This window comes from Dendrobates tinctorius, unplaced genomic scaffold, assembly GCF_039654945.1.
Source record: "Dendrobates tinctorius isolate UK_male_01 unplaced genomic scaffold, ASM3965494v1 ptg000035l, whole genome shotgun sequence".
Taxonomy (NCBI): Eukaryota; Metazoa; Chordata; class Amphibia; order Anura; family Dendrobatidae; genus Dendrobates; species Dendrobates tinctorius.
Window position 1 is genome coordinate 27,768,624 of NW_027361703.1, and position 24,081 is coordinate 27,792,704.

Below are 24,081 nucleotides of genomic sequence, written 5' to 3' on the forward strand. Positions count from 1 at the left end.
ACACATACTCTTTCTCTCTTGCTTCAGATTTTCTGCTGCAATGGCCAGAAAACAGTATGATTCATCTAAACCCCTTCATTTAGAAGAAATGAAGATTTTTTTGTTAGAAGATGATGAGGAAGAACCAGCAGTAACTGAGGATTTAGAGGAATCTAGTGACATTTCATCTGAAGATGAGGTAGCAGAATGTAACACTGATTCTGGAACAGAGCAGGATGGTGATGACACTGATACAGAGGAAACAGACACAGATCTAGCTTATTATTTGGGCAAAGATAAAAATACAAAGTGGAACAAAAAGGCACCCAAGAACAAACAGCGCAGAGAATCCCACAATATTATTACACACCTTCCTGGAGTTATTGGAAGTGCTAGAAAAGCTAAAACTGCAGTGGAATGTTGGAGTAATCTAATTACAGATAGCATGTTGGAAACTATTGTTCAGTTCACTAACCAGTATATTGACACAATCAAAGAGCAATTCTCCAGAGAGAGGGACATCAAAAACACTGATGTGATTGAACTCAAGGCATTTATTGGCTTGTTATACCTAGCTGGTGCTTTCAGAGCAAATAGGCAAAGTTTGGAGGAGCTGTGGGGGACAGACGGTGATGGCATCGAAAAATTCAGCCTTGTGATGAATCTGAAACGATTCAAAGTCCTGATCCGTTGCCTCCGTTTCGATGATCTTCTGCTGCAATTGAAACCACTGAAGATGAGTAGAAAATAATTAAGTAACATCTAAGTGCAATATCCTTTAAGTTTTTTTCCATAATTTTATATTTAAGCAATAGTTAAGTAAAGATAACTGGAGCCTATTTGGCGGTACTACCGAAAAGTGGTACTTTTAGTTTTAATAAGTTTATGGTTAATAAATGTTTTTTTTTGCATCTGATTTGGTGTAATCTCTTTTAATACATTCCTATGAAGGTCACTGACTACTTCTATAGTCCTGAAATTGAAATATGTAGCTACTATAGGTGGTTTTCTGACCTGTGCTTGTCAGGCACATTGCGCATGAACTGAGGAGAATCTATATTGCGCCTGACGGAGGGGTAAGCTTGGTTCTCGTACTCTATCGATGTAGTAATCTAGATTCTGGCACCATATATATGCTGTATGCTTGGTTCTGTTCCTGTATCTATGTAGTAGACCTAGTAAGCTCTGTTCTGCTCCCTTATCTCTGTAGTAAGCTTGGCTCTGCTCCCTTATCTCTGTTGTAAGTGTGGCACCACAGGAGTCCGGTTGCCACAAGGGCATTGCCTTCCTCACAGGGGATAATGTCAGGCCTGAAGCAAGGAGGGATCCCCTGGCCAGGTATACACAGCATGCAACACAGTTCCTGCTCTGGGCCAGCAGGGGGAGCTCTGAACCTGAGTTCAGGGGAGCTGCTCTCTCTGATCAGGAGGAGGAAGTTAGTTTCAGTCAGTCAGTGCTGGGAACTGGACGAGTGAGAAGCTTGTCCCCAGACTGGAGTGCATTCTGAGTCAGAGAGGAAGATAAAAGTATAGGGAAGCTTGGGAAGAGGAGTTGTGACCACGCTCATTCCAGAGCTCAGTGCTAGAACTGGACACCAGAGTCTGTGGCTGCAGAGCACTACAGTCTCATCAGCTAAATCCGGAGGACAGATTGCAGGTCTTCTGGCCCCTATCACACACCTGAAGGCACAGCAGCAGGATAGAGCCTGGAGATGCCACAAGGAGCGACTGTGAAAAGCTCAAGCTGCCTGTCATGCGGGTAACGTTTTCTGACAGTGAGAGGAACAGAGGACTGAGCAGAGCTTTAGGCAGCAAGGACCTCAAATAGAGCAGCGCAGTAAGGAGGCCTCCAAGCCACCTGGCTGAGTGGATCCTAAGTTGCTTCAGGCTGCCTGGACCTTCATTGACACCTGTAACCAGTGCTCCCATTGGCATCTCTATAAATTCAGTAAAGGTAAAGGAAATACAACCCCGATGTGTCCTCAGATCTGTTTGCTATACCATCTGCCCTGCACTACAACCACCATCATCTCATCACTTACACATACAATTACCCTGGGGCCTACCTGTGGAGAGCTGTAACAACTCTGCTGCATCACCATCAGCCCCAGCGGACTCTGAAGCAGCGTCGGCTAACACCTTATTTGCCGAATACCATAGGCAGCGTCATGAACTAATTTCCTTTTAAGTCATCCACTATAAACTTTATTGAACATTTTCATTGGATGCCCAGGGCCACGGACCGGGTCACCGCTATTGTGACACTTCCCCTTTAAGTTCCCCACGATCCTGGTGGGTGCTCCATAAGCTCAGTTCTGGACTGATATCTCTGTAGTAAGCTGGGTTCTGGTCTGATATCTCTGTAGCAAGCTCAGTTCTGCTCCCTTATCTCTGTAGTAAGCTCGGTTCTTCCCCCATATCTCTCTAGCAAGCTTGGTTCTGCTTCCGTATCTTGGTAAGAAGCTCAGGTCTGCTTCCATATGTCTGTAGTAAGCTTGGTTCTGCTCCCATATCTCTGTAATAAGTCGGTTCTGCTCCCATATCTCTGTAATAAGTCGGTTCTGTTCCCATAGCTCTGTAGTAAGCTCGGCTCTGCTCCCATAGCTCTGTAGTAAGCTTGTTTCTGCTCCCACAGATCCTTAGTAAGCTTGGTTCTGTTCCCATATCACTCTAGTAAGCTTGGTTCTGCTCCCATATCTCTCTAGTAAGCTCGGTTCTGCTTCCATATCTCTGTAGTAAGCTCAGTTCTGCTTCCATAGCTCTTTTGTAAACTTTGTTCTGTTCTCATTGCTCTGTAGTAATCTTGGTTCTGTTCCCATAGCTCTGTAGCAAGCTTGGTTCTGCCCCCTTATTTTTGTAGTAAGTTTGCTTCTGCTCCCATAGAGCTGTAGTAAGCTTGGTTCTGTTCCCATATCACTCTAGTAAGCTCGCTCCCGCTCCCATATCTCTGTAGTAAGCTCGGTTCTGCTCCCATAGCTCTGTAGTAAGCTCAGTTCTGCTCCCATATCTCTCTATTAAGCTTGGTCCTGCTCCCATAGCACTGTAATAAGCTCAGTTCTGCTCCCATATCTCTCTAGTAAGCTTGATTCTGCTCCCATAGCTCTGTAGTAGTCTCGGTTCTGCTCCTATAGCTCTGTATTAAGCTTGGTTCTGCTCCCTTATCTTTGTAGTAAGATCGGTTCAGCTCCCATAACTCAGTTCCCTTATCTACGTAGTAATCTTGGTTCCATTTGTGTCTATGTAGTCAGCTTGCCTATAATAATATTGCTTATTATAATATGTATTCGCTGTGTAGTGGTGATGGTAGTGGACATTGTGTAGCCATATTTTAAAGTAGCATGTTGATAATATTGGTCTTTGCATTGTGTATTTTTGGTTAGCAACGTTGGTATACTGTAATTATGTATGTATAGATGATATTTTAAATGGCTTAGGAGAGTTATATGGGGAAATATGCACTTTGGGGCTTGGGCCCCTGATCTTATAGGACTCTAGCAATGCTCCTGGTTTATAGTATGAGGTGTGTATGTGGTGTGTATATAGTATGGTGTGTGTGTGTGTGTATATAATATGCTATGCATTATTTTTCAACTGGCTAACATGGTACCAAACCCCTTTTTTCTTTTATATAATACTAGCTGAAGAGCCCGGCGCTGCCCGGGCATAGTAACTTACTGTGGTTAGTTATAGCAAATTATAATTATCCTCCATCCCATAGTCCTGTGCCCATATACCCATCATACATGTCCACGATCCCATAGGCCCGTGCCCATATACCCATCATACATATCCTCCATCCCATAGTCCCATGCCCATATACCCATCACACAACCTCCATCCCATAGTCCCATGCCCATATAACCATCATACATAGTCACCATCCTATAGTCGAGTGCCCATAAACCCATCACACATCCTTCATATCATAGTCCCATGCCCATATACCCATCATACATATCCTCCATCCCATAGTCCAGTGCCCATATACCAATCACACATCCTCCATCCCATAGTCCCGTGCCCATATACCCGTCATACATATCCTCCATCCCATAGTTCAGTGCCCATATACCCATCACACATCCTCCATCTCATACTCAACCATTATGACATCATAATGAGCGGCGGGGCTTGCAACCTATGATGACATCAGCGTCGCCATGGCAACCATTATGACATCATAATGAGGGGCGGGGCTTGATACACACACACACTTTTTCCCCATTATGTAGATAGGGGCAAAATTGTGTGGTGAATTGGAACGCGTGGGGCTAAAATTTCACCTCACAACATAGCCTAGGACACTCTCGGGGTCCAGACATGTGACTGTGCCAAATTTTGTGGCTGTAGCTGCGACGGTGCGGATACCAATCCCGGACATACACACATACATACATACATACATACACACACTTGAGCTTTATATATTAGATGTGGCTTGTGTATATATTGTATGTGGAGTGTATATAGTATGTGGTGTGTATACATAGTATGTGGCTTGTGTATGTGTAGTATGAGGTGGGTATGTGGCATGTATATAGTATGTGGCTTGTGTGTATATACAGTAATATGTGGTGTGTATATAGTATGTGGTGTGTGTATATAAAATGTGGCTTGTGTATATTGTATGTGGTGTGTTTGTTATATGTGACTTGTTTGTGTATAGAGTATGTGGTGTGTGTATAATATGTGGTGTGTATATAGTATATGATGTGTGTGTATAGTATTTGGCTTGTGTGTATATAGTATATGGTGTGTATATAGTATGTGGCTTGTGTGTATATAGTATGTGGTGTGTGTATAATATGTGGTGTGTATCTAGTATATGGTGTGTATATAGTATGTGGTGTGTGTATATAGAATGGTGTGAGTATATAATGTGTGGCTTGTGTGTGTATATATGGTATGTTGTGTGTATATAGTATGTTGTGTGTATGTTATATGTGGCTTGTATGTGTGTATATAGTAAGTGGTGTGTGTATCTAGTATATGGTGTGTGTATAGTATGTGGCTTGTGTGTATATAGTATGTGGTGTGTGTATATAGTATGGTGTGAGTATATAATGTGTGGCTTGTGTGTGTATATATGGTATGTTGTGTGTATATAGTATGTTGTGTGTATGTTATATGTGGCTTGTATGTGTGTATATAGTATGTGGTGTGTGTATCTAGTATATGGTGTGTGTATATAGTATGTGGCTTGTGTGTGTGTGTACAAATAGTATGTGGTGTGCTATAACATATGACGCTGCACAGTGTCCTTACAGGACCACCTGTATAACCGTGGCTCTGGAATACCCTGTGACATATTTGAGAAAGATTCATTGAATCAATACATGAATACATGACTTATACCTATGGAAATAAATACAAATCATCCATTTTGCTTGAACTGAATTGAGTGTGCAGTGAATATTTCCAGGATAGAGGAGCAGCACCATGCAAAGGAGCAGTGAGGGACCTGCAGCCGCTAAGGGCGGACAGAGCCCTGACTTCAACCCCAACCAACACATTTGGGATGAACAAGAATGGAGATTGCTAGCCTGGACCACCCATCCAGCATCAATGTCTACTGTCACAAATGCGATCCTGATTGAAGGGGCAAAAATCCCCACAGACACCTCCAAAATCTTGGAGAAAAAGACAAATGCCACATTAATGCCTATGAATTTAGAGTAACATGTTATAAAATTCTGTATCTCTACACTTATGTCCATATGTATAATAACAATATAAGAAAAAAATTGGACTATACTCTTCTTTATACATGTGTTCATGTGTGTGTGGAGTGGGGGGGCGCAGGGGTGCTGTTTTCTATAATTTGCTGTATCACATTATTTACGTATATTTATAAATCCTCCAATGCTGTATTATACAGGATTATACTGGATCTGATTGTCTCCTGCAGCCATTCTAGAATGTTGTGACATCACAGGATCGGCGCTATTGCCAACCGCTCTACTGGAATTCCTTTGAGGGTTGCAGTTGTGGATGAGAGTGAGTATGCGCGTCTGATGCTCCTGCCCTGCCCTTATTATTCCCCATTTCCTAGCTATACAAATTTCTGATTTCTTGTGATAAGCTTCCCCTATTTCCCAATTCTCATGTCCCATACATTTTTAGAAAGAAAACCTTATATTTGTTAATTAGTTACAGTAATATTTACTGTTGATAAAGTTGGCATTTGAGATTAGGCTATTTATATGGAAACCTCTATTTGTCCTATTCAGGATTGTGCGATTGGTTCCAGGAGAAGAATGTTCAGCACAAACGAGAGACCGATCTATGTAAGTTCCAAATAAGAAAAGCCGTGGAATTCAGAATAGTGATAGTAATGATGTCTCTATACGTGTATGTAATAATGAATTTCTGTTGTCTGATGTCCGTTCTTTATACACTTTCTTTTTTTGTATGGTATCCTAATGTATTAATAATATTTTGAGGTAGTTATAATTATTTGATTGCTGTTATGTATTTTTTTGTGGAGTTGTAGCAACCAAAAACCTGCAACGTTGGCATTTTGATTCTTTTTTATGCTTTACACTTTCTACAGATTAGGTCAGTTAATTTTATATTTTCATAGGTAAGACTTTTCTGAACAGATTGATACCAAATATGTCGTTTTCTTTTATTTTTCCCTTTCTTTAATATTAACTGGAGGAAAGGGGGTTGATTTGAATTTTTATCTTTTTACATTTTTAAAAACTTTTTTCTTTCATGGGTAGAGATGAGTGGACCCCTGGTTGTTTGGGTCCAGCGGGTTCGGCCGAACTGTTAAAAAACCCGGACCCCATTCACTTGAATGGGGAGCCCGAATATCCAGTGTCTGCCATGCACTACCACTACAAATGACAGCGTGAACCCACCGCTGAGATCGGCAGTACAAAGTTTACCTCCAGTCACTGGTGTCAGCTGATGAGACATCTGCTCCCATCAACCAGCGCCAGCTGCTGCTAATAACATTGAGAGCAGGTGATGACTCATGCTCTCTAAATAAATAATTAAAAAAACAAATGTGTGGGTTCCCCTGTATTTTTGATAACCTGCCAGGCAAAACTGACAGCTTGGGGCCCCAGCGCTCAGCTGTCAGCTTCAGCAAGGCTGGGTATCAAGTATAGAGGGGTTCTCAGGGCTGGAAGGAAGACTGAGATCAGCTGCAGCCCGGACTTCCTCTTCATGTTCAATCTGTGCGAAGGTGGGGACAATGATGCCAGCACTGATTGGGCGCCGAGCACCACGTGTCACAACACGGCACCAGAGCTCTGGGGACCGCAAGTGCTGACACTGCTGGAACAGCACTAGCATGGGAGGGGAGTCTAAGCTTTATTATTTTATTGGGACCAAACATTTAGTTCAAGAAGGAATTGTCTAAGTAGTGCACAACTCTTTTAAAGAGTTAAATCTTTGTAGCATAATAATAATAACGTTTACTTACATATAGCGCTAGCATATTGTGCAGTGCTTTGCATGCATTATCATCGCTGTCCCCAATGGAGCACACAATCTACTTTCCCTATCAGTATGGGGAGAACATACAAACTCCTTGCAGATGTTGTCCTTGGTGGGATTTGAACCCAGGACCCCAGCGCTGCAAGGCTGCAGTGCCATGAAACACACACAACTCTTTGTTACATTACGGCAGATGTAGTAACGCAGCGATGCCAGTTTACCCCCATTTTTAAACCCAAATAAATATGTACAGAATGGACGCAGCTCCAGAGATTCCTAATACACAACTAATGTATAAACATATTCCACATATCTTATAGTTGTCAGCCGATGCCGGGTCACATAGCAGGCGTGCTGTTTATGGACTGTATGAATGCTGCATGGGGCACGGACTGGCGCTCTGCTCATAGATTTATTAATACTAGCGCAGTCTATCTTGTGTGATAATGTCACATTCATTGTCTAGTGTAATGGGTGTAATGGAAGCCTATGAGTATGTGATGTACAGGACAATGTAAGAAGATGAAATATTTCATAGACTTTTTACACTTCTCTGTTTTACTTTTACAGCCTGCAGTGATTGACATCACATGTAAGTATCACATTCTTCTCACATGCATTTATAGCATTTATGCCTGGCCGTGTCCCCCAGTGCCCTGCTCCGGTCTGTGCAGTGTGGGGCTGAGGTTTTCTACAGCAGGCGCGATCTATTGCTGCCTGCCTATGGCGCCTGCTGAGCCGAGTCTCAGGCTGAATGGTGGAACAAGAAGCTGATGGTAAATTTATGATGATGGTTGGGTTGATGGGGAAAGAAAGCCAACACTCCCCAGGACTCACGGGTCGTGTGGCCCCCCGCTATTGATGTAACGCCCCTGAACTCCAGTAGGGACTGTATAGCCGAAACCTGGATGCCAGATCAGATCCGATATTGTGTAAGGAAGTCTCTGTACAATCATGTTGTAAAGGAAGGGCTCAGTCACATGTGTGTCTATGTACCAGGGGTGCTGTCAGCATTCTCACTGGCCCTTATCATCTATGGAGCTGGTAACATGTCAGCTGTGGGGCGAATTGTGGATCACACTCACCCACTGACTGACTACTAGGAGAAACTTGGGAAACTTCCATCAGGTTTTGGTTTTCTTTTTGCATACAATAGAAAAGGATGAGATACTGATGGTAAAAAAATGGACACATGGACTAAAACTAGATGAAAATCGGAAGCAGCGCACTGATGAAAATTAGTTTGGGTTTGTGTAGATGAGAGAAACAAAGACGTGTGAATACGACCCAAAAATAAGTCGTCCGCTGCAACTGTTATTAAATACTTCAATAAATCTAATTGTAAACTGTTGTTTCTTTTTCAGCTGAAGGTGTAAATCGCAGGTAAGAGTCTTTCTCATCATTGTACAGTGCGTGGGGCGCATGCGCCACCTCGGCTCCATCCTACAGGGGCATATCAGGGCTGGAGGGTCTGGTGGACAGACCCCCAGCAAACAGCAGCTTATTCTCTATACTGTGGATTGGGGATAAATAAGTGGGAACATCTATTTTAACAGTTCCCATCAATTACTAGTGTTACCATACCTTCTAGTTAACCCTTACCTAATCTATGCATGGATGTATTTCCTTGTACTATAGCATGGACTTCACAGGATTCTACAAAATTACAACACTGAAGATAAAATATATAGAAAAGATCACAATTTTGTAAGTGATAAAAATGTAACGCTCTAATATAAACCAACCTTCTGGATTCCATAATGATGGCGCTGTCTCCTTATCTCTGATGACTGAGTCATTATATTCTGGGAGGGACGTTACCCTGTAGATCCTGTCTGCACACAATATCTGTCTACACAGAGAGCCGCCATGTATTGGGCACCGCTCATGGATCGTATCTTACAGCACAAAGATGCCACAACACAGGGATTATTATTTCACTTGTTCAATGGTAGGAGGAGAAAACACAGGAGCCATTATGGTAGTATGGCTTCTTAGAAAGGAAGGACATATACCTTCTCTAGGGATCTGTATTCAGAGCTCATCTGACAGTTTTCCCAATGAACAGTGTATAGTTAGAAAATCACCACTAAATTAAATTCATTATGTTTGGAATAATCATCTATTGTAAATTTAAAAAGGGAAATAATAAAGACAAGAAAGGCCATGGGATCTTTTTCTGCCAATAATCTTCTAGTCCTCTAGGTATCCCCATACAGAAACATCCTCTATTGGCAGCTGCTGCCAGACAGAATTTGAGGATTTCAAGAGAATCTATCACCAGGTTTTTGCTGCCGCATCTAAAAGCAACAATTTCAGCAATGTTTCTCATTACTGGGCTGCTTACAATTTTGATAAAATTATTTTATCTGCTGCAGATCTAGCAGTGCTCTGAATGTTGAGCCCTGTATAACTCCGCCCACACCACTGATTGGCAGCTCAATGTACACTGTGCATAGGCAAAAGACTGCCAATCAGGGGTGGGTGCAGAGCTCATAAATAAGGAGGACTACATGGCAGCAGGTTTACTAGTCCTCTAGAGATAATCTTCTGCTGATAAAAGCGTGATTTTATCAAAGCTACAGCAAACAGCTCCATGATTATGGATGCGCATTCACCAGAGACGTGTCGATGTCACATATCATGTAACTTGCGTCGCTGATTCTATTTTATCCTCTCTTGAGCACTTTTGGTGAATAAAGGAAGAAGTTTGTTCACAAGTTCATTGAGATGGATTTTCTCCTGTTTATGTTACAGCAAACAACCCAACAAGTGACACATCCCTGGAAGCAAGGTTTCCAGCTCTAAGTTATGCTACTCTCAGATTAGGAGGCAAAATCCTGGTGACAAATTCTCTTTAAAGGGAATCTGAAACCAAGTTTTTGCTACATAATCTGAAAACGGTATGATGTAGGGACAGAGAAAATGATTCCAGCAATGTGGAACTTACTGGGTTTCTTGGTGCAGTTTTATTAAAATCCCTGTTTTCTCTGGTACAGATCTAACAGTGCTCTGAATGATGAGCCCTGTATAACCCCTCCCACACTACTGATTGACAGCTTTCTAGGTAAATTATACTTTGCCAGAAAGCTGCTAATCAACGGTGGGGACGGAGTTATACAGAGCAGGAGGACTACATGGCATGAGGCAACTAGTCCTCTAATGATAATATCCTGCTAATAAAACAATAATTTTATTGAAACTACAGCAAGCAGCCCAGTAAGTGACAACTTGCTGGAATCATGATCTTTGCCCCTACACAATGCTGTTCTCAGATTAAACAGCAGAAACCTGCTGACAGATTTTTTGTATCTCTGGAATGTAGTCAATGTAAAATGTTGGTAAAGAAAGTACCTAGAATGGAGGGAGGAGGGGAAGAATGAAGCCACATTTGTCATGATCACTAATGGTATTGAACATCCTAACAATTAATGGTATTTGTACCTTTCTATATGAGATATATATGTTCCATGTACCATAGGGAGCAGACCATACAGTGGCCGGAAGAAGAGGCTAGCACGGAGATCATGGAGATGGAGATAATTCATCTGACTCTGTAAGTGCTGAGATTTATTGAGCTAATAACAGCAAACCTCACAGATTGCACAGTGATATATTACTGCCTCCCACTGTGGACTGTGACTTACTGGGGGCTTAGTTACACTTTACACTAAGTTACAGGGAAACTATCAGAACTTGACTGGGTAGAACAATAGTGACCAGCAAGATTCAATTAAAACCCCCTAGTTTACAGGGGGCTAACCACCGCTCCATGTAGGTGACTGAGGCAGTGCTGCCCCCAATACAGACATGGCTGAGAGCACTGTGGTACCTGGAATAATAGAGAGGATGCGGCACTGACCTGCACTGTGGGCTCTCCACTCTCAGGATCTGTGGGAGGACGAATGGTAGTCGGACCCCCACCGGGTCAGAGAGTGGAGCTGCGCTTGCGCAGTATGTTTCTTACATGCGCTTTCACATTCTTCATCGGCAATCTACACATGCGCCGTGACGATAGATGTATATACACACACATATATATATAGATATACATAATATGAGTGTATATATATATATATATATATATATATACACATACACACACACACACAGTATATATACATATATAGAGAGAGATATATATATATACACCTTATTATGTATGTATATATTGACAGCTCAATTATTACATATAAATAAATGAGTATACAGTTGAAACCAGAAGTTTACATACACTATATACAAAGGCACATATACATGTTTTTCTCAATATCTAACATGAAATCAGAATAGACTTTTCCTATTTTAGGTCAATTAGAATTACCATAATTATTAATATTTGCCAAATGTCAGAATAATGAGAGAGAGAGAGAGAATGCTTTAAAGGGAACCTGTCAGCAGAATTGTGCTGAGTAACCTACACACACTGTCAGGTTGGTGCTGTTACACTTAATAAAATTATACCTTGGTTGATGAAATCCGTCTTGTACTTTTTTAATCCTTATTTTTAGTTTTGTGTTTATGATATGCTTCTGCTCTAAGACGGGGTTGGTGTTTGTGGTGCTCTGATAGGTATTCATAATGCAGACTGCTGACAGGTCACTGATCCCTCTCTGACCTGCCCCCTAGATTGCATAATGAATATACTAATGTGTGTATTTGAAAAAAAAAAAGTTACTTCATCAAAAAGGCGGTGCCTCCAGCATCTGCACATTATCACTTGTCAGTTAGTGCCTATTATATTATGGTGTTGAAAAGAAAAAAAAAATCACCATCAAAATGGCACCGTCGCCTGCGCCTGTGCATTTGCATCTATCGTGTACCAATAGATACTACTGTAAAAGAGTCGCCTCTTGCGCCATTTTGTTGTAGAGTAAAATTTTTTGGCTGTAGCAACAAGGGGTGGGCGGAGGCGTTTGCGCAGTACTATCTATCGGTATGCGATAGATGCCAATGTGCAGGCGCAGCCAGCGGCGCCATTTTGATGGTGAATTTTTTTTTTCAACACAGCAAAATAATAGGCACTAACTGACAAGTGCACAGGCCCCGTAGACGCCGCCATTTTGATGAAGTGACATGTCTTTTTAAATATACACATTAATATATTCACTATGCAAGCTAGACAGCAAAAAGAAGCACAAGACAGATTTCATCAACCAAGGCATCATTTTATTAAGTATAAGGCCGGGGTCACACTGGCGAGGAATACGGACGAGTGAGAGGCTTTAAAAGCACGCATTACACATGGACAAATTATTCTCTATGGGTTTGCTCCCAACAGCCGTATATTTCTCGGGCGTATTCTTCGGTCCGTGCCAATCGCAGCATGCTGCGATTGTCAGCGTACTACGCCCGTAATACGCCAATGCAAGTCTATGGGAGCGCAAAAAAAAGGATTACACACGGACCACACATGTGACTTGCGAGAAATACGCACCCGGTGTCTTTTATAAAAGCCGGCAATTCAGTGCGCTATACAGTAAACTCACACTGACAGGTTTAATAAAGAAACGAAAGAATAGATATATACACATAGAATACATATATATATATACATACATACATGTCATTGTCACAAACATATATATATATATATACACAGTGGGGCAAAAAAGTATTTAGTCAGTCAGCAATAGTGCAAGTTCTACCACTTAAAAAGATGAGAGGCGTCTGTAATTTACATCATAGGTAGACCTCAACTATGGGAGACAAACTGAGAAAAAAAAATCCAGAAAATCACATTTTGTGATTTTTTTTCATTTTATTTGCATATTATGGTGGAAAATAAGTATTTGGTCAGAAACAAAATTTCATCTCAATACTTTGTGATATATCCTTTGTTGGCAATGACAGAGGTCAAACGTTTTCTGTAAGTCTTCACAAGGTTGCCACACACTGTTGTTGGTATGTTGGCCCATTCCTCCATGCAGATCTCCTCTAGAGCAGTGATGTTTTTGGCTTTTCGCTTGGCAACACGGACTTTCAACTCCCTCCAAAGGTTTTCTATAGGGTTGAGATCTGGAGACTGGCTAGGCCACTCCAGGACCTTGAAATGCTTCTTACGAAGCCACTCCTTCATTGCCCTGGCGGTGTGCTTTGGATCATTATCATGTTGAAAGACCCAGCCACGTTTCATCTTCAATGCCCTTGCTGATGGAAGGAGGTTTGCACTCAAAATCTCACGATACATGGCCCCATTCATTCTTTCATGTACCCGGATCAGTCGTCCTGGCCCCTTTGCAGAGAAACAGCCCCAAAGCATGATGTTTCCACCACCATGCTTTACAGTAGGTATGGTGTTTGATGGATGCAACTCAGTATTCTTTTTCCTCCAAACACGACAAGTTGTGTTTCTACCAAACAGTTCCAGTTTGGTTTCATCAGACCATAGGACATTCTCCCAAAACTCCTCTGGATCATCCAAATGCTCTCTAGCAAACTTCAGACGGGCCCGGACATGTACAGGCTTAAGCAGTGGGACACGTCTGGCACTGCAAGATCTGCGTCCATGGTGGCGTAGTGTGTTACTTATGGTAGGCCTTGTTACATTGGTCCCAGCTCTCTGCAGTTCATTCACTAGGTCCCCCCGCGTGGTTCTGGGATTTTTGCTCACCGTTCTTGTGATCATTCTGACCCCACTGGGTGGGATTTTGCGTGGAGCACCAGATCGAGGGAGATTATCAGTGGTCTTGTATGTCTTCCATTTTCTAATTATTGCTCCCACAGTTGATTTCTTCACTCCAAGCTGGTTGGCTATTGCAGATTCAGTCTTCCCAGCCTGGTGCAGGGCTACAATTTTGTTTCTGGTGTCCTTTGACAGCTCTTTGGTCTTCACCATAGTGGAGTTTGGAGTCAGACTGTTTGAGGGTGTGCACAGGTGTCTTTTTATACTGATAACAAGTTTAAACAGGTGCCATTACTACAGGTAATGAGTGGAGGAAAGAGGAGACTCTTAAAGAAGAAGTTACAGGTCTGTGAGAGCCAGAAATCTTGATTGCTTGTTTCTGACCAAATACTTATTTTCCACCATAATATGCAAATAAAATGAAAAAAAAACAGACAATGTGATTTTCTGGATTTTTTTTTCTCAGTTTGTCTCCCATAGTTGAGGTCTACCTATGATGTAAATTACAGACGCCTCTCATCTTTTTAAGTGGTGGAACTTGCACTATTGCTGACTGACTAAATACTTTTTTGCCCCACTGTATATATTTATATTTCACAGAGTTCTTCATAGCAGAATAGCCGCTAATTAAATTGGCGGCTTCTATCAAATCATTCCCCAACCCGACATGAAATGACACATGGGTTACATTCGGTAAAGCATTTCATTTCATGTTTTTTTATATGTCCCTGACTAATAATTAGATGAGGGTTTGTGTGCAAAATTTGGGAGTTGTAGTTGTTATTTAAAGGGGTTAATTCGTTGTTAAAAAATGTGTGGGCTTCCCATTGCCCTATAGTGGTGGCGAGTGGTTTAATCTAACAAAGGGTTAATGTCACCATTCGATCGTAAGGTGACATTATCCCTTTGTTAGATTAACCCATTCGCCACCGCTACAGGGCAAAGGGAAGCCCACACATTTTTTAACAACGAATTAACCCCTTTAAATAACAACTACAACTCCCAAATTTTGCACACAAACCCTCATCGAATTATTAGTCTGGGACATATTAAAAAACATGAAATGAAATGCTTTACTGAATGTAAACCATGTGTCATTTCATGTCGGGTTGGGGAATGATTTGATAGAAGCCAGCAATTTAATTAGCGGCTATCCTGCTATGAAGAACTCTGTGAAATATAAATATAAATATATATATATATATATATATATATATATATATATATATATACAGTCATATGTAAAAGTTTGGGCACCAATATTAATGTTAACCTTTTTTCTTTATAACAATTTTGGTTTTTGCAACAGCTATTTCAGTTTCACATATCTAGTAACTGATGGACTCAGTTATATTTCTGAATTCAAATGAGGTCTATTGTACTAACAGGAAATGTGCAATCTGCATTTAAACAAAATTTGACCGGTGCAAAAGTATGGGCACCCTTATCATTTTCTTGATTTGAACACTCCTAACTACTTTTTACTGACTTCCTGAAGCACTAAATTGGTTTTGTAACCTCATTGAGCTTTGAACTTCATAGCCAGGTGTATCAAATCATGAGAAAAGGTATTTAAGGTGGCCACTTGCAAGTAGTTCTCCTATTTGATTCTCCTATGAAGAGTGGCATCATGGGCTCCTCAAAACAACTCTCAAATGATCTGAAAACAAAGATTATTCAACATAGCTTTTCAGGGGAAGGATACAAAAAGTTGTCTCAGAGATTTAACCTGTCAGTTTCCGCTGTGAGGAACATAGTAAGGAAATGGAAGAACACAGGTACAGTTCTTGTTAAGCCCAGAAGTGGCAGGCCAAGAAAAATATCAGAAAGGCAGAGAAGAAGAATGGTGAGAACAGTCAAGGACAATCCACAGACCACCTCCAAAGACCTGCAGCATCATCTTGCTGCAGATGGTGTCACTGTGCATCGTTCAACAATACAATGCACTTTGCACAAGAAGAAGCTGTATGGGAGAGTGATGCGAAAGAAGCCATTTCTGCAAGCACGCCACAAACAGAGTTGCCTGAGGTATGCAAAAGCACATTTGGACAGGCCAGTTACATTTTGGAAGAAGGTCCTGTGGACTGATTAAACAAAGATTGAGTTGTTTGGTCATGCAAAAAGGCGTTATGCATGGAGGCTAAAAAACACAGCATTCCAAGAAAAACACTTGCTATCCACAGTAAAATTTGGTGGCGGTTCCATCATGCTTTGGGGCTGTGTGGCCAATGCCGGCACCGGGAATCTTGTTAAAGTTGAGGGTCGCATGGATTCAACTCAGTATCAGCAGATTCTTGACAATAATGTGCAAGAATCAGTGACGAAGTTGAAGTTACGCAGGGGATGGATATTTCAGCAAGACAATGATCCAAAACACCGCTCCAAATCTACTCAGGCATTCATGCAGAGGAACAATTACAATGTTCTTGAATGGCCATCCCAGTCCCCAGACCTGAATATCATTGAACATCTGTGGGATGATTTGAAGCGGGCTGTGCATGCTCGGCGACCATCAAACTTAACTGAACTGGAATTGTTTTGTAAACAGGAATGGTCACAAATACCTTCATCCAGGATCCAGGAACTCATTAATAGCTACAGGAAGCGACTAGAGGCTGTTATTTTTGCAAAAGGAGGATCTACGAAATATTAATGTCACTTTTATGTTGAGGTGCCCATACTTTTGCACCGGTCAAATTTTATTAAAATGCAGATTGCCCATTTTCTGTTAGTACAATAAACCTCATTTGAATCCAGAAATATAACTGAGTCCATCAGTTATTAGATATATGAAACTAAAATAGCTGTTGCAAAAACCAAAATTGTTATAAAGAAAAAAGGTTAACATTAATAGGGGTGCCCAAACTTTTACATATGACTGTATATGTTTGTCTCAATGACTTGTGTGTATATATATATATATATGCGCATTCTATGTGTCTATATCTATTATTTCGTTTCTGTTAGAAACTCTGTCATAGGGCTCCATTATATGTCCATTTTGCAAGGCGGCGAGAAAATCTCGCCATACGGATTGCATACGGATGCCATATGGATTACATACGGATGCAGACATGTGCAAAATACGCAACCACACCTTACTTACGGATGACATACGGAGCACTATTTAGGGGTCATTCATCCGTATTACGCATGTAAACTACGGACTGTATTTTGCATCGGTTAGTATGACCCCGGCCTAATGGTGCAGACCTGACACTGTCTGTAGGTTACTGAGCACAATCCTGCTGACAGGTTACCTTTAAGGCATTTTTATTGCTTACTGCAGAGTCAAAAGTTTATATACATTTAATTTGTATTTGGTACCATTGCCCTTAAACTGAATGACAGGTCAAATATTTGGGATATCGTTCCACAAGCTTCTCACAATAGTTGGTTGGAATTTGGGCCCATTCCTCCTGACAAAACTAGTTTAACTGATCCAGGTTTGTAAGTGGCCTTGCTCACACAGTGCTATGAATATGTGCACTAATCCCTGCCTAATGTACAGTATATATGTTCCGTACTATTTCGTGCCTATTGCATACATTCTCTGTACTATTCCCTGCTTAGTGCATATATTCTCCACACTATTGTCTGCCTGGTGCGTATATTCTCCACACTATTCCCTGCCTATTGAATATATTCTTTGCACTATTCCCTGCTTAGTGCATATACTCTCCTCACTATTCCCTGCCTAGAGCATATTTTATCTGCACTAATCCCTGCCTAGTGCATATATTCTCTGCACTATTACCTGCCAAGTGCATATATTCTCTGCACTAATCCCTGCCTAGAGCATATATTCTCAGTACTCTTTCCTACCTAGTGCACATATTCTCCTCACTATTCCCTGCCTAGAGCATATATTCTCTACACTACTCCCTGATAAGTGCATATATTCTCTGCACTATTACCTGCCAAGTGCACATATTCTCCTCACTATTCCCTGCCTAGAGCATATATTCTCTACACTACTCCCTGCTTAGTGCATATATTCTCTGCACTATTACCTGCCAAGTGCATATATTCTCTGCACTAATCCCTGCCTAGAGCATATATTCTCTGCACTCTTTCCTGCCTAGTGCATATATTCTCCACACTATTACCTGCCTAGTGCATATATTCTCTGCACTATTCCCTGCTTAGTGTATATATTCTCCTCACTATTCCCTGCCTAGAGCATATATTCTCTGCACTAATCCCTGCCTAGTGCATATATTCTCTGCACTATTACCTGCCTAGTGCATATATTCTCTGCACTAATCCCTGCCTGGTGCACATATTCTCCACACGATTTCATGCCTAGTGCATATATTCTCCACACTATTCCCTGCCTAGTGCATATATTCTCTGCACTAATCCCTGCCTGGTGCACATATTCTCCACACGATTTCATGCCTAGTGCATATATTCTCCACACTATTCCCTGCCTAGTGCATATATTCTCTGCACTAATCCCTGCCTAGTGCACATATTCTCCACACTATTCCCTGCCTAGTGCACATATTCTCCACACTATTGTTTGCTTAGTGCATATATTCTCATCACTTTTCCCTGCCTAGTGCATATGTTATCTGTGCTAATCCCTGCCAGTCAGGGTACAGCTTGTATAAGAGTGTCAATTTGGTGTGGCCTGTAAATAACTCCATACACAGCCATTAATGTGTAAACCGCTGGTAACAATAGTGAGTACACCTCTAAGTGAAAATGGCCAAATTGTGCCCAAAGTGTCAATATTTTGTGTGGCCACCATTATTTTCAAGCATTGCCTTTACTCTCTTGGGCATGGAGTTCACTAGAACTTCACAGATTGTCACTGGAATCCTTTTCCACTCCTCCATGACAACATAACGGAGCTGGTGGATGTTGAAGACCTTGCACTCCTCCACCTTTGTTTGAAGATGCCATGCAGAAGTTCAGTAGGGTTTTGGTCTGGTGACATGCTTGGCCAGTCCAGCTCCTTTACCCTCAGTTTCTTTAGCAAGGCAGTGGTCATGTTTGAGGTGTGTTTGGGGTAATTATCATGTTGATATACTGCCCTGTGGCCCAGTATCTGAGGAGAGGGTATCATGTACTGTGAAATACTGAAGCAGACCATGTTGGCATCCATGGTTCCCTCAGTGAACTATAGCTGCCCACAGATGGCAGCACTCATGCAGCGCCAAACCATGACACTCCCACCATCATGCTTGACTGTAGGCCTTTGTACTCCTCACCTGGTTGCTGCCACACACTTGACACCATCTGAACCAAATATGTTTATGTTGGTCTCAGCCCGCAGGACTTAATTCCAGTAATCCATGCTCTTAGTCTGCTTGTCTTTAGCAGTGTTTGCAGGCTTTCTTGTGCATTATCTTTAGAAGAGGCTTCCTTATGGGATGACAGCCATGCAGACGAATTTGATGCAGTGTGCGTCATATGGTTTGAGCACTGACAGGCTGACCCACCACTCCTGTAACCTCTGCAGTAATGCTGGCAGCACTAATACGTCTATTTTGAAAGGACAACTTCTGGATATGATGTTGAGCACATGTACTCAACTCGTTTGTTCAACTATGGCGAGGACAGTTCTGAGTGGAACCTGTCTTGTTAAACAACTGTATGATTTTGCCCACGATGCTGCAGCTCAGTTTCAGGTTGTTGGCAATCTTCTTACAGCCTAGGCCATCTTTTAGTAGAGCAACAATTGATTTTACAGATCCTCAGAGAGTTTCTTTGCCCTGAGGAGCCAGGTTGAACTTCCATTTACCAGTATGAGATTATGTGAGAGCGATAACACCAAATTTAACCCACCTGCCACCCATTCACACCTGAGATCTTGTAACACTAATGAGTTACGTGAAACCGGGGAGGGAAAATACTAAACTAGGAACAACTTAGCCATTTCACTTAGGGGCGTACTCAGTTTTGTTGAAAGCGATTTAGATACTAATGGCTGCGTGTTGAGTTATGTAGAGGAAATGCCAAATTTATACAAGCTGTACTACTTTACTTTTAAGATTTGACACCTTGATACATTGTTGTCCCATGAAAACAAAGTATTTACAAAAATGTGAGGAGTGCACTCACTTTTGTGATATACTGTAGGTCCTGAGGATAGCATATCAATATCTTGTAGCTTGAATGCGCTTTAAAATTGTTTGTTATATCCCAACTCTATATAGGAAAACAGAGATATACTGCCAGCAGCAGCCAGAGATATACTGCCAGCAGCAGCCAGAGATATACTGCCAGCAGCAGCCAGAGATATACTGCCAGCAGCAGCCAGAGATATACTGCCAGCAGCAGCCAGAGATATACTGCCAGCAGCAGCCAGAGATATACTGCCAGCAGCAGCCAGAGATATACTGCCAGCAGCAGCCAGAGATATACTGCCAGCAGCAGCCAGAGATATACTGCCAGCAGCAGCCAGAGATATACTGCCAGCAGCAGCCAGAGATATACTGCCAGCAGCAGCCAGAGATATACTGCCAGCAGCAGCCAGAGATATACTGCCAGCAGCAGCCAGAGATATACTGCCAGCAGCAGCCAGAGATATACTGCCAGCAGCAGCCAGAGATATACTGCCAGCAGCAGCCAGAGATATACTGCCAGCAGCAGCCAGAGATATACTGCCAGCAGCAGCCAGAGATATACTGCCAGCAGCAGCCAGAGATATACTGCCAGCAGCAGCCAGAGATATACTGCCAGCAGCAGCCAGAGATATACTGCCAGCAGCAGCCAGAGATATACTGCCAGCAGCAGCCAGAGATATACTGCCAGCAGCAGCCAGAGATATACTGCCAGCAGCAGCCAGAGATATACTGCCAGCAGCAGCCAGAGATATACTGCCAGCAGCAGCCAGAGATATACTGCCAGCAGCAGCCAGAGATATACTGCCAGCAGCAGCCAGAGATATACTGCCAGCAGCAGCCAGAGATATACTGCCAGCAGCAGCCAGAGATATACTGCCAGCAGCAGCCAGAGATATACTGCCAGCAGCAGCCAGAGATATACTGCCAGCAGCAGCCAGAGATATACTGCCAGCAGCAGCCAGAGATATACTGCCAGCAGCAGCCAGAGATATACTGCCAGCAGCAGCCAGAGATATACTGCCAGCAGCAGCCAGAGATATACTGCCAGCAGCAGCCAGAGATATACTGCCAGCAGCAGCCAGAGATATACTGCCAGCAGCAGCCAGAGATATACTGCCAGCAGCAGCCAGAGATATACTGCCAGCAGCAGCCAGAGATATACTGCCAGCAGCAGCCAGAGATATACTGCCAGCAGCAGCCAGAGATATACTGCCAGCAGCAGCCAGAGATATACTGCCAGCAGCAGCCAGAGATATACTGCCAGCAGCAGCCAGAGATATACTGCCAGCAGCAGCCAGAGATATACTGCCAGCAGCAGCCAGAGATATACTGCCAGCAGCAGCCAGAGATATACTGCCAGCAGCAGCCAGAGATATACTGCCAGCAGCAGCCAGAGATATACTGCCAGCAGCAGCCAGAGATATACTGCCAGCAGCAGCCAGAGATATACTGCCAGCAGCAGCCAGAGATATACTGCCAGCAGCAGCCAGAGATATACTGCCAGCAGCAGCCAGAGATATACTGCCAGCAGCAGCCAGAGATATACTGCCAGCAGCAGCCAGAGATATACTGCCAGCAGCAGCCAGAGATATACTGCCAGCAGCAGCCAGAGATATACTGCCAGCAGCAGCCAGAGATATACTGCCAGCAGCAGCCAGAGATATACTGCCAGCAGCAGCCAGAGATATACTGCCAGCAGCAGCCAGAGATATACTGCCAGCAGCAGCCAGAGATATACTGCCAGCAGCAGCCAGAGATATACTGCCAGCAGCAGCCAGAGATATACTGCCAGCAGCAGCCAGAGATATACTGCCAGCAGCAGCCAGAGATATACTGCCAGCAGCAGCCAGAGATATACTGCCAGCAGCAGCCAGAGATATACTGCCAGCAGCAGCCAGAGATATACTGCCAGCAGCAGCCAGAGATATACTGCCAGCAGCAGCCAGAGATATACTGCCAGCAGCAGCCAGAGATATACTGCCAGCAGCAGCCAGAGATATACTGCCAGCAGCAGCCAGAGATATACTGCCAGCAGCAGCCAGAGATATACTGCCAGCAGCAGCCAGAGATATACTGCCAGCAGCAGCCAGAGATATACTGCCAGCAGCAGCCAGAGATATACTGCCAGCAGCAGCCAGAGATATACTGCCAGCAGCAGCCAGAGATATACTGCCAGCAGCAGCCAGAGATATACTGCCAGCAGCAGCCAGAGATATACTGCCAGCAGCAGCCAGAGATATACTGCCAGCAGCAGCCAGAGATATACTGCCAGCAGCAGCCAGAGATATACTGCCAGCAGCAGCCAGAGATATACTGCCAGCAGCAGCCAGAGATATACTGCCAGCAGCAGCCAGAGATATACTGCCAGCAGCAGCCAGAGATATACTGCCAGCAGCAGCCAGAGATATACTGCCAGCAGCAGCCAGAGATATACTGCCAGCAGCAGCCAGAGATATACTGCCAGCAGCAGCCAGAGATATACTGCCAGCAGCAGCCAGAGATATACTGCCAGCAGCAGCCAGAGATATACTGCCAGCAGCAGCCAGAGATATACTGCCAGCAGCAGCCAGAGATATACTGCCAGCAGCAGCCAGAGATATACTGCCAGCAGCAGCCAGAGATATACTGCCAGCAGCAGCCAGAGATATACTGCCAGCAGCAGCCAGAGATATACTGCCAGCAGCAGCCAGAGATATACTGCCAGCAGCAGCCAGAGATATACTGCCAGCAGCAGCCAGAGATATACTGCCAGCAGCAGCCAGAGATATACTGCCAGCAGCAGCCAGAGATATACTGCCAGCAGCAGCCAGAGATATACTGCCAGCAGCAGCCAGAGATATACTGCCAGCAGCAGCCAGAGATATACTGCCAGCAGCAGCCAGAGATATACTGCCAGCAGCAGCCAGAGATATACTGCCAGCAGCAGCCAGAGATATACTGCCAGCAGCAGCCAGAGATATACTGCCAGCAGCAGCCAGAGATATACTGCCAGCAGCAGCCAGAGATATACTGCCAGCAGCAGCCAGAGATATACTGCCAGCAGCAGCCAGAGATATACTGCCAGCAGCAGCCAGAGATATACTGCCAGCAGCAGCCAGAGATATACTGCCAGCAGCAGCCAGAGATATACTGCCAGCAGCAGCCAGAGATATACTGCCAGCAGCAGCCAGAGATATACTGCCAGCAGCAGCCAGAGATATACTGCCAGCAGCAGCCAGAGATATACTGCCAGCAGCAGCCAGAGATATACTGCCAGCAGCAGCCAGAGATATACTGCCAGCAGCAGCCAGAGATATACTGCCAGCAGCAGCCAGAGATATACTGCCAGCAGCAGCCAGAGATATACTGCCAGCAGCAGCCAGAGATATACTGCCAGCAGCAGCCAGAGATATACTGCCAGCAGCAGCCAGAGATATACTGCCAGCAGCAGCCAGAGATACTGATTAAAAATAACATTCTTATGTTGTAATAAAGCTAGTTTCACCTCTATTGAATTTATGACACCCTGAGTTTCACTTTATTGCCTGCACAGATTTTGATTACATGCTGCTCCCCACACTAGGCAAATTGCTCTGCTTTTTTTCCCTAAACTCTCATCCAGCGCTGCCCTCTTCCCACGCACTACACAATCATTGGCTTTTAAGATTAGTGCTGGGGCAGATACTATCATTCATTTCAGCACTGAAACTGACTGAGTAGTGATCCTGTGCTTCCATCTGTGGCAGGGCAGCACCGATCACTACACCTCACACCACAATGGTGATAGCACTGTCACATGTCCTCTATTACTCATGGGTGTAATAATTGCAATTACAGAGGGTGCAACTGGGTCCATACTGAAGGGGGACCCCCACGTCAGGTGTATGTGCATCCAAGTGTGTTGCAGCACAGAGACAGCAGCTGACAGCGACGTGCACGGCAGGAACGTTATCCCATAAACACATGCTGAAGC

At 43.4% G+C, this 24,081-nt stretch overlaps 1 long non-coding RNA gene across 1 annotated transcript; it reads left to right on the forward strand.

Annotated features, from left to right (window-relative positions):
* The first annotated feature begins 5,866 nt into the window (after window positions 1-5,866).
* LOC141087829 (uncharacterized) lies at window positions 5,867-11,015 on the forward strand. The gene is made up of 5 exons (XR_012231734.1): window positions 5,867-5,975; window positions 6,209-6,265; window positions 7,998-8,019; window positions 8,792-8,810; window positions 10,909-11,015. It is a non-coding gene; the product is annotated as an uncharacterized lncRNA (long non-coding RNA).
* The last annotated feature ends 13,066 nt before the right edge of the window (window positions 11,016-24,081 follow it).